Source organism: Ursus maritimus, unplaced genomic scaffold (genome assembly GCF_017311325.1).
Source record: "Ursus maritimus isolate PB19 unplaced genomic scaffold, ASM1731132v1 scaffold_8, whole genome shotgun sequence".
Classification (NCBI taxonomy): Eukaryota; Metazoa; Chordata; class Mammalia; order Carnivora; family Ursidae; genus Ursus; species Ursus maritimus.
The window spans coordinates 23,255,923-23,268,350 of NW_024426996.1; the positions used below are offsets into that span (position 1 = coordinate 23,255,923).

The 12,428-nt window shown below is 43.6% G+C and overlaps 1 pseudogene; it reads left to right on the plus strand.

The window, feature by feature from the left end:
- The first annotated feature begins 40 nt into the window (after window positions 1-40).
- On the plus strand, window positions 41-10,426 carry LOC103665402 (annotated as a pseudogene).
- Window positions 10,427-12,428: the final 2,002 nt, after the last annotated feature.

Here is a 12,428-nt window from a genome sequence, read left to right on the forward strand (position 1 = left end):
GGTAGGCGCCGCCGGCCCGCACAGCCGCCTGGGCTCGGCCATGGTCTCCTCGGCTCCCGAACTACAGCCGCGCCTTCGTCGTGTGTATTCCCGGCCGCCCGCGTCGCTAGGAGACCGCGGACCAGATTGGCGCCGGCCGGCCCAGGCGCCCCCTTGCGCACCCGGCTTTCCCCGGGGAACGCGCCGCCCAACCCCCACCGCACCCCGGCCTTCGTCGCCGTCAGGGCGGGTGGACCGTGGCGGGACGAGGGAGAAGGAGCAGGTCCTTGGTTTAACTGTTGCAGTCTGTCGGGAAGGCATCTTCTTCCCGCGGAAATTTGCCGTAGGCGGGACCGCGCCTGCTTTGCTCACCACCATTTCTAAAAGGGTTTGTTGAAGGACAGGAAGAAGGCGCTGGAGAGAGAGCAACGGGAAAAGAGTGAAAAGGGAGGGAAAGGGATAGACTGATTTCTGACGGGCCTTTTAGCATGGAATATTTTTTGGAGGTCTTGGAAATCCCTGGGCCTCACCGCCTTTGTAAACTGAGCGCTGATTTCCAGAGTCCCTTCCCGCTCTGGTGTTCCTCGATTCTTTTGCCTGGACCCACTTGCGGCGGCGAAGTTAGCATCCAGTTGGAACCGGTAGGCAGATGCCTGTGGACGTATGGGTGGCATTGGAACCGGTAGGCAGATGCCTGTGGACGTATGGGTGGCATGGGAATGTGTGTTGGGTTTTGCTAAGTTCCTTACTACTTCTGAGTGTTCCTGACAAATATTTAGCATTGCTTCCAGAAGAAAATAGCAGCATTCTCCTGTCTCCAAATGTTAAATTGTATTAAAATTGTTTCTTTACAGTGGGGATAGTTTTCCTAGTCCTTTAAAGACGAGTCTTCTCATCTTCACGCTCTCTGGGAATAAATTAGCTTTACCTTTGGAAATCTGTTAAATATCTGGATACTGTTAAAGTTATGGGACTATTAGTGTTATGGGACAGAACAAGTTCCTAAGGCAGGTTTGGCTGCCCCAAGCTGGAAAGTCAACAATCGAGAGACAAGTGGTGGTGGGAAAGGAAAGGTTGCTTTATGCATGAAGCCAGCAACTTGGGAAGACAGTGGACTAATGTCTCAAAGACCGTCTTCCCCATCCAGGTGAAGCTGGAGGATTTTTAAAGGGGAAGGCATGGGACAAGGGAGGGAAGCTGTGTGCAGGAGAAGCAGGTGCCCGGGTTGTTAGTCATCTGCTGTCATGAACCTGAACAGACTTGCTGGCATCTGTGGTGACTGTTTTCGAATGTAGTCAGGCCTTATCTTCTGGGAAAGTTTGGTCCTTCACTCCTCAAGGCCAGTGGTCTGCAAATCTCAAGGAAAGTCTGTTAGTTCTGCTACAGATCAAGGGACATAGGTCAGCCAGCAAGGAGTAGGTAAGCTTGAAGCAAGTTAACCCTCCAGCTGGCTGGAGTGCTGTGACGCTAGTTCCAGCATCTTCATTTGCTGGATGCGTTCAGCTGCCTTTTCTGGGCAGTGTAGAGCCCTGGAGTCCCACCACCTGAGATGAATCCTGATCCAGCTACTTAATAATTATGCACCCCTGCGCACAATGACTCAAACTTTTTTTAGTTCCATTGATTTTCTAGTCTGAAATGGAGGAGATAATAGTATCTCCTTATAAGGGCTACTGGCAGATCAAAAAGATAAAGACTATAAAGCACTTAACAGTGCTGGCAATTAAGAATCCCCCAGTAACTGCTGAGCAGTAGTATTATCTCAGTTGTGGGGGTTACGGGGTAGTCCTATTTGCCCTGCCTGCTTCACAGAGCTGTTGTAAGAGTCAGTTAACGGAGAAAGCGACAAATGGAATCATCGTAAGGAGTCTGATTCATTGTTTTCATTATCTTTGGTAATATCTTTCATGTTAATTTGTTTGCAGATTCAAGCTTCTGTGACTTTGAGGAAGTAGGATTTTTTCATAAGACTGAGGGTGTTTCATCTCTCGTGCTCCTAATACTGGATCTGGCATACGGTAGGTACTCATTCAACAAATATTGGCTGTTGTGCCATTCTAGGCACTAGGGATGAAATGGGGAATAAAACAGACTTGGTCCTTGTCAGCTTGAGCCTTGGTTTCTAGTGTTTGTTGCACGAATTAGTAAGAAACCACCTGTTTCGTGACTTTTGCATCCTCACAAGCTGATTATTTGCTCCACATCGTAACTTTGACTCCATATCTAGTAGGAGACAAATAACTTCTTTTTATTTCATCACATTCTAAACCTAAATTATAGTCATTACTCAGGGAATCTCTCATTCATTATCTCTCTGTCTCCATCTCTTTTATAACACAAAGGTAAAATGTGTTACATGTGTGAGTAGATGTTATTTAAGAGTGAAGATAATGAGGTTCTGTGTGTCTTTTTTAGCTTTACTGCCAGGTAGTATAACCATTTTATTTCCCAATAGGATTACTCAAATACCCATAATAGGGCTGCCAAACACTAATGCTGTATCTTTCCCACTCAAGGACTAATTACTGTCTCTGTAGCATTCTACTACATACACAGCAATACTTAGTTCATGGTACTTTCCAGAAAAAAAGGGGGGGCATTTGAACACAAAACAACAGAACTTGAAACTAAGAAATTATAAAGTGGTCCTGGATTGTTGAAACCTTTGGCATCTTTACAAACTATTACCAGTCATCCCTGCAGGACTACAGGGAGTCTAGACAACTGTACCCCCAGCCAGTTCTTACAGCATTTCTACAGATGAATTTACAGTGGATGCGAGCTCACCAACAAAAATAAAATCCACGAGGAAACAAGGCACAATGACTAAGAGATAGCAGAAACAACAAAGAGCAGGATCTGATCTGCAGAGACTTTATGTATTGGGATGCTCAGATACAGAATATACATAAATAAGATTAATTTTATATAAATATATGTGTTTATGTGCATAAAATAAGCATGTTTCATGTGTTTTGGAAATAAGAGAGGGATTTGGAAATATGAGCAAAGTACAAGAAACTTTTTAAAAGCTAAATTTGAAAAAGAACCAAATAGAACTTACAGAAATGGAAAATATAATCATTTCAATTGCCGTCGAGAGGTTCTGGTCCAGTGATGAATGGGTCCCTGAGACCCAGTAGGCTGGGCAATTTAATGAGATGCCTGAGGCATCTGCAGGAGGCTAGATGCGTTCAAAGGAAGACAGAAGAGATCTCGGTCGCCACTTTCTGGTGAATGGTGGGCCGTGAAGAGTGGAGATGTGGAGATTCACTGCTGGTAGGAGTGGAGCCAGTGCAGTTACCACGGAGAGCAAGGACTTGGTCAAATCAAGTAAACTGTGTGTACAACTCTCTGCCCTCTGATTTGCACCCCCCCCCCCCGTCCCTGCTCTGCCCTGGCACCTACAGGCTGCATTTGGGGGTGGGTTCAGCTAGCAGAAGGCACTGAAAGGAGACCTGCTTGGGCGGGGGAGGGGTGTCAGGGTATTTTCTCTCTCCCTCTGTCTCCCAGGGTGTATATCTATTTCTTCCTTCACTTTCAGCTCCCACCAAGCAGCCCCAATATGATTCCAACTCCCATCAGACTCACGCTCCAGTTATAAGTAATTCCTGCGGTTTGGATGTGGTAGGGGCTTTCCTGCTGCCAGTCTCTTGATACCTCATATCCTCTGTTTGGCTCTCAGCTCTTCCATCACCTCTGAAACCTGTTCTTGCATTTAAATCCCTCAGTTTTAATACACTTAGCATGGCTGCTGTTTTCCTGGTTGGACCCTGATACCTATGTTACTTATGACCCAGCATTTCCCCTGCAGGGTACAGGAATCCAGAGGAACTCTCACCCATAAGGGAAGATATGTATGAGGATATTTGTCACAGCACTGTTAGTAGTATCGGTGAGTTGGGGGCAATGCGTGTGTCCATTTCTGTGATGCAGATGGTTAGAATGGATGAATAACTAGGCATCAGTTAGAAGCAACAGTCTAGACATATACTCAGCAACATGGTTACACTTTTGAAAGTGTAGTGCTGGATGAAGAAAGAAACGGTGAGATTTTTTACTATAATATGATTTCTATAAATTCAAAATGCATGCATACAAAACAAAAATATACATTTTCCAAGAACTCCTACGGAGAGAAGGATATACTTCAAACACTTAGGAATGGTTGCTTATGGAGAAGGCAGAGGAATAGAGGTGCAGAAGGGAGAAGAAAAGGAATGTATGAATGAATGAATAAGAGCGGGCCTTGCACACCCAGTTGAGAATGGAGTGTCATGAATTAAAGAGTAAGATTAACCAATATGTTATACCTGAAGTTGAAAAAAAAAAGTGTTGCCAGAGACATAGTTACAAGGTGGCACTGAGACATAATTTCAAAGAACACGTTGTGGATTGTGAAAGGTTGAAGCAATAGCTACTCCAGAGCCAAGTTAGTTTGCAGTGAAAGAGCAAACGCACGGGACAAATGGCGAAGCAAGGAGCCAGGGCTAGTGATGAGTCCTGGATAACACAAGGGTGCTGTTGAAATTCCACAGCAACGTTATGTGAGCCCAGCCTGAAGAGGATTCTAGGTCTCCTGAGTTTCTTGTCATTTGCAGCATGAGGTTATGATTTGGAGTCTCACAACTGAATAGAAATGTACCAAAAAATCCTGCTTCATAGCTTTTTAGGGTCAACTACAGCCTCAAAGGCTGGGCTGCTCTCTCAAGTGGGGCTCAGATGATAATCACAATATGCACTAAAACATGGGAAACAAGGAGCATTTGGAGTGTGTTAGGGAAGACCTGAATTCTCGTCCATTGTAGTTAAATTAAAATATGACAATAATAGAAAAGAAATATTTAACCATGACATTAGGTTTTATTTTCCCTTGCTTGTATTTGTAGAGTTGGTATGCCTTTTTTGGTTCAAAAGCATTCAAGTTCTAGAAGATACTTTGTGTAAAAGGTTGTAGAAATATTTGAAAAATGACCATATGAAGAGCCCCCAATATAATCAATATCAGTTAAAAACCATATTGTATCTGTTTTTCATTAAGCTTCAAGTAAGCATTGCTCTTTTCTTTGCACATGGAGACTTTAAAGTGTGTTTTGCTCATTAATTCTGGTGCTGCTCCAAACATAATTAACTCCCTCTCAGCAATTAACATATTTGAAGATGTTTATTTGGGCTTTTCCACATTTGTACACAATGATGCTAAAAAAATATTTGTTAGGTTGAACTGAATTTTTGTTTTCACAGTTTGTGAAGCCAAAGAAGCAATTCCAATAAAACAGTGATGCATTAGCGACTCATCAGACTTATGAAGCTCATGTCTAACGATGTGAGGAGATTAAAGCAATCACTCAAACTCATGCAACCAATTAGTGGGGAAATCCCATCATAATCCAGAGCTCTACAGTGAGTCACCCAGAAAAAAGTTGACTCATAAACCAAGCTAAAGAGTCAATATAATATAGTGGCTAACCAGGGTGACCAACCTGGGTTTGAATCACAGCCCTGCCACTTAATAATGCTGGGCAAGTCCTTTGCAGCCTCTATACCTCCGTTTCTTCTTCAGGAAAACAGACCTAATAATATTCTACATCATATGGTGGTCGTACAGGTGCAGCACAGAAATCATCTAAAACTGTGCTTTCCGATAGAAATATAACGCAAGCCACCAATGTGAGCCATATACGTAATTTAAAATTTTCTAGTAGTCATACTAGAAAGAGACCTTAAGATTTTATTTGTTTGTTTGAGAGAGAGAGAAAGAGAGCGTGGGAGAGCACACGAGGTGGTGGGGGGGGGGGCGGCTGAGACCCCAGGGCCCTGAGATCATGACCAGAGCCAAAGGCAGATGCTTCACCAACTGAGCCACCCAAGTGCCCCCTAGTAGTCATATTTTAAAAAGTAAAAAGAAACAGCTAAGATTAATTTTTTTTAAAGGTTTTATTTATTTATTCGACAGAGATAGAGACAGCCAGCGAGAGAGGGAACACAAGTAGGGGGAGTGGGAGAGGAAGAAGCAGGCTCATAGCGGAGGAGCCTGATGTGGGACTCGATCCCATAACGCCGGGATCACGCCCTGAGCCGAAGGCAGACGCTTAACCGCTGTGCCACCCAGGCGCCCCAACAGCTAAGATTAATTTTAATAATATCTTACCGAACCTGATAAATCTAAAATATTATTATCTTAGCATATAATCAGCATTAAAAATATTACTGAGATATGTTACATTGTTTTTTTTCATACTAAGCGTTTGAAATGTACGCACATCTCAGTTTGGACTAGCCACATTTCAAGTGCTCATTAGCCCCGTGGGGCTGGTGGCTACCACATTGGACAAGACAAAAATTAAGTATTTAGCCAAGTGCCTAGCACAAAAGAAGCACTCAAGGAATATTGGCTCAGAAATATTCCCTGGGTTTATCCGTAGGTCGATGGCATTTGTTGCTCAGTTATAAGGATAGAAAATACATGTTACGAACACAAGTTTGAAATTTCATACTTTTATAAGTATGTGCCTCCATCTCAGTTATTCTTATTCTGTTTACTTCAAGGAATAAGATGTTGCCCTCTTTCCCTTCTACTGTGAGCAGAGGGTTGGTAGTCCTGGAGCTGTTCGGAGGATGGACCTGTCCTGAGAACTGAGATGAAGAGTGTAGCCTCCATAAAGAATTTCACAGAATTTTTGTCCTACTGAACAAATTGCATTTGGCTGGGTAAATATTTAATGTGTTCTTATTACCACTGGAGTATACCTGGAGACAAAGTTATAATTTTATTTTATAATTTTGTAATATATTATATTACAGTGTTATGTCTTTGAACCTGCGATGGGTAAGCACTCTCCTTTCTCCTTCCCATCACATCCTTCCTAGACTTCCTTGGGAATCTGGCCATGAACAGGTGCAATAAATTCATCGCATCCCCTCTTTGGAGTCGGCTCCATGTTGGCCTCAGAGTTGCCTTTACCTGCTGAATTCTTGGTGATCAGAGCTGAGCTAGGAACCCTGCCTTCTGCATGTGGAGGTCCTGAAGGTAAGTGTGGGATGAGGAGCCGAATTCCCCCAGGGCCCTGGCAGGATCCTCCAGCCCATCCACAGAGCAGTGCCCAACTGTCTCGGAAAGACCAGACTCCTATATGTACAATGGTAGAAACAGGGTCCCTGAGCTAGATCAAAATCTGATGAGACAGTGCAGGTAAAGGAGACTCTGTCCCTAGACCCCAAAGGCTGAGCCAGGCCAGGAAACACTAGTCTAACCCAAGGTGACTTGGAGGCATTCAGCCTCAACCCTGATGCAGAAGAATCTTTAGAGCCTTGGCAAGCATAGACCTAATAATGCCATAACCTTCCTTGAAACCTTCCACAGCTCCCCGTTAGACACAGAATACATTCTGACTCGTCAGGCCAGCATTCAAACCCTGCAACGCTGGCCTGCTCACCTATTTCCCTTCTTTCTCACTCCTTCTCCTCTCCAATTATATTATTCTACTTTCTATTCTTCCCTCCCACACTCTTTCTTTCTTTATGTTGTTCATGTTGTACACTTTGCCTAAAAATTTCTTAGTAGTGGGTCTCCACCCCTGTCTTTCAAGTCCCAGCTCCAATCCCACGTCTTCCAGAGGTGGAATCTTTGCTTCCCCCTTCACCTGCAAGAAAGCTCCCTGCAGTCTTCCTTCTATAAAGTAAGCACCAAGCATTTAGCATTTTTAGTGGACGTTACAGATACTTCTTCAGTGATTCTCCCAGCCCTTCCCCGTTGTGCAGCAGTCACTCATTTTTTTTTTAAGATTTTTTAATTTATTTATTCGACAGAGAGAGACAGCCAGTGAGAGAGGGAACACAAGCAGGGGGAGTGGGAGAGGAAGAAGCAGGCTCATAGCGGAGGAGCCTGATGTGGGGCTCGATCCCCTAACACCAGGATCACGCCCTGAGCCGAAGGCAGATGCTTAACCACTGTGCCACCCAGGCGCCCCAGCAGTCACTCATTTTGGGAGAATGACTGCTCTCAAGTCTAATGATGGACTCTGACTAGTATAAACTACTGTAATCTCATTCCACCTGTGACTGGTTCAGATCCAGACAGTAACACAGCCCCAGGTTAACGAGTGCAGGGCATTCCTTGGGGATCTGGCTCAGACTGGCCCAGTGTTCAATGCAAGTTCAGTGGCAGGGGTAAAAGAAGACCTCTCATGCTCTCAATGGTATTTGTTATTACGATTTACAATTCATTTTTTATTCACCAAAAATATTTGAGGTGGTTGACTTTACCATGGAATTTGAGCCATTGGAGGGAAAAAGTCATTTACCATACTACCTAGCTCCTAGAATGGTACCTTACAAGGAGCTCTCCAAATTTTGGTTGAATTTATGTTCAGTCTCTGTGGACTTGGAGGACACAAACCAAACTCATCCATGGGCCCAAACTCCTGGGTGTGTCCTTAGAATGGCTGGATTTTACTTTCTATGATACTGACAATGTATGGAACAGGACTGGGACAGGCAGACATCTAGAATTAACTCTGAGTCGTACTTACCTTTGCTGTTATTTATACCAAGTCAAGCCAACTTTTACTTAAATGTGGACCCTACAGGGCCATGGCAGTTTCTAACCTGTGTTTGTCGCATCACCTTTGTTCATTTCATCACCTGAAATAAATATATGAAAAAGTTCCAGACTTGGTCAAGGCCATAAGACATCTTAATTACTACAGAAACGAGGGAACCTAGATAATTGTGCCTATACTGGCGCAAATCCTTTAATGTCTGTTTGTCTTCATTAATTATCCTTTAAAATTCCCGATAACTATTCTGACTGAAACCTGAATAGCCAGCCTGATAGGTTTCTGTTGGTTTGGGACAATTAATTAAAATGTTCTTTAATCTCTCCAAACCACTTCATCTATGTACAACATTCAAGCCCATTTTGTTTTGGTGTGTGAGCTTAAAGAGTGTTAAGAGCATGAATGTTGGTGTCAGGCTGCCTGGATTTGAATCCTGGCTCTACCTTTTACTAGCTGTACAAACTCGGGAAAGTGATCTAGCCTCTCTATGCCTCAGTGTCCTCATCTGTAAAAACGAGAATGGTAATAGCACTTACGTCATTGGGTTTTGTGAAGATGACGTGAGTTATCACGTGAAGAGTGCTTAGAACAGGGCACAGCATGTAGTTAAGCTCCCAGTAAGTATTAGGGCTATCATTCTGAGGATTTCTGAAACGGAGAATCTAAATAGAACTACTCATTGCATTTTAGTGATCTGTGCTTCTCGAGATCCCAGGCCAGTTTGTCAACAGCGGGACATGGTAATGAGGTGGTAATATGGAAATGACAACCAATTGCTTTTCTCTCAGTTGGTTGACAATCTCTCTTGAGCCCTTAACTGGGAATCCTTATCTGTTCTGTCTAGTTCCTAGCTTCATGATCTTGGGCAAGTTATTTAATCCCTCGGAGATTCAGATTCGCTCAGTTTTTTTTCAAATGTAAAATGGGGATGTAATCCCTACCTCACAGGATTAGTGTAAAGGAAGGAAAATACGAGGGGCCCTGCCACTCTCCCTGGCATATGACAGAGGCTTCCCTTCTCCTGATGCCCTCATGAAGATCGTCAAGAACAAATAGTTTGAAATTATTTTAAAAACTGTTTCCCTGACAGGAGCAGCACCTTTACAGAAGAGGTCCGAGTAGGGCGGGGACCGTCACCTTTGGCCTTTGCACCCAACCAGGAGACTGGCCTTCAGGCTCTGAGCCTTCAGAGCAGCACTTGCCTTGATCTTTATCTGTACTGGTACAGGCTCTTCAGTCAAGAAAGCTTGTAAGGCAGTTTTGAATAAAGGTGACTTCCTTGTTTGCTCAAGAAATTCGCCTTTCTAGAAGACATGAGGAAATAGTCTCACAAAGATTGATACTCCTTCAACAAATGGAGAGTCAGTCTGTAGATGACAACAAGGAAAAGGCATCCCAGATGCAAGCAGCCCGGGCTGCTTTTATAAGGAACCCCAGTCTTTCAAAGGAGAGAGAAGCAGGGCGGAGTCTCTACAGAACCACATTCACCCAGTTCCGCTGCCAGGGGCGGTTTCTCTGGAGACTCTGCACGGGGAATCAGAAGAATATTCTCCCAAATGGGAACAGTTTTAGGAAGAACACCATATCTTCTCCGTGTTGAAAAGAAAGCAGAAAATACCATTCAAAATGGGGCACAGTGATAACTTCCTCACACACTCCTTAAAACAAAAACAAAAACGTGTTTGGTACAGCTGAATATTAAACAATATGCAGGTCATTTCAGGAACTTTAGGAATCGAACCTGTTCATGTTGTCCCATTACCTCCTCAGTGACAGTCAAGACAGGAGAATCTTCTGACAAGTCTCAGGTTATCACCTTGAGACCTACTACTACTTCAAGGTCATGAATTTGCTTTCTGCCAAACCCATGGAAGTGTTAAGAGCTAATATTGAAAGGTGGCTGTTTATTAAAAACGTTGCTAAAAATAAATAAATAAATAGGAAAAAGAAAAACTATTTCACTATTTCCCTAAAGTGAAACTGATCTTGGGGCGCCTGGGTGGCTCAGTCATTAAGCATCTGCCTTCGGCTCAGGGCGTGATCCCGGCGTTCTGGGATCGAGCCCCACATCAGGCTCCTCTGCTGGAAGCCTGCTTCTTCCTCTCCCACTCCCCCTGCTTGTGTTCCCTCTCTCTCTCCGTCAAATAAATAAATAAAATCTTTTTTAAAAAATTAAAAAATAAAGTGAAACTGATCTTAATTTTACTATTTAAATCAGCCACGAGACAATTTTAAAGAAAGACTAGCATTCCACCAAAATGAAATAATGATGGGGCATCGTTTAAAACTCTTCATTTAAACAAATCCCAGTGGTCCGTTGCATATAAATGAAACCTACTTACATATAGTACACATAAAGATCGTAACTACTATCTAATTGAATTTATAATTTAGCGTTTTAAAAGAAAGATTCTAAGTTATTTCATTTTGTGCATATTAAGCATTTCTGCGTGTCAGCTTTGTAGGGAGGCAGAAAAACGACTTGGCTTATCTGAGTGAGGCTTCTCGCCTTTTGTAAAGTCTGATATGAGCGCGCTATCAAGTTTTGTCCCCCCTTGGAAACCTAATTTCTGTTGCCCACAGAATACTTGAGAATGGCAATAACATTTACGGAGCACGTCCAGGGGCAGGCACTTGATATACTTCATCTATCTCATTTCATCCTTAAAGCATCTCCATGAGGTAAGTCCCATTTATTATTTCCATTCTATAGATGAAGAAACTGAGACACACAGAGGTTAAATAATTGGCCTAAGGTCACACAGCTCCTGAGTAAGGGAAGCAGGATTCAAACAGGAACAGGCTTCAGAGTCCACTGACAATGTTGGACTTCATCTGAGCGCTCTGCTCTCAGAAGGGAGCTGAGATACCTCCTGACCTTCCTATGTCCAGCTAGCCTCAGAGGACCCCCTGCCCGGCAGGGAGAAGACCTGTCTTCACCAGCTCCCCTCAGGACTCTGCTTTACCTGCCTCGACAAAACCCCAGACCTTTTTTTTCTTTGAGACATTCATTCCTCCTTCACAAGGGTGCATTTTCCCCCTCACAATAGCTGGAATAAAATCATCTCTTTATTTGTCCAGTGCATTTTCAGACCAGGAACGTACCCACCTACAGACAAGGTTGCCAATACCCGAGAAAATAACATCCTATTCAGAAGTTCCTAAACTGTGGTCAGTAATGTCTCTTTTGGTGGAGTGGCCCACATACATTTTATCCATCCTCTCAAAAGCATTTCAGAAATTTTGACCACAGGGAGAGAAGAAAGATCCCTGAGAAGATATGAGGTACAGTCAGTTCACAGAAAACTAAGACTTTTTTTTTTAAGAGTTTATTTATTTATTTGAGAGAGAGCAAAAGCAAGAGATCACAGAGGGAGAAGCAGACTTGCCACTGATCGGGGAGGCCGATGCGGTGCTTGATTCCAGGACCCCAAGATCATGACCTGAGCCAAAGGCAGATGCTTAACTGACTAAGCCACCCAGGCGCCCGGAAAACTAAGACTATTAAAGCTGATTTGAGGTTCTGAAAATAGAACTACTTTTTTTTTTTTTAAGATTTTATTTATTTATTTGACAGAGACTGCCAACGAGAGAGGGAGCACAAACAGGGGGAGTGGGAGAGGAGGAAGCAGGCTCATAGCGGAGGAGCCCGATGTGGGGCTTGATCCCAGGACTTTGGGATCACGCCCTGAGCCGAAGGCAGACACTTAACGACTGCACCACCCAGGCGCCCCTGAAAATAGAACTTCTTTCCCCAAATCAATCACTACCCCCAAACTCCCCCTTGCCACTATCTGCCACCTTTTCTCCACTTCTCGAAATGTCATCAAATGTGAAAGTTCTCAATAGCAAGCTTTAGCAAAAGCCCCCATCAGCATTTAGGAGCATCTG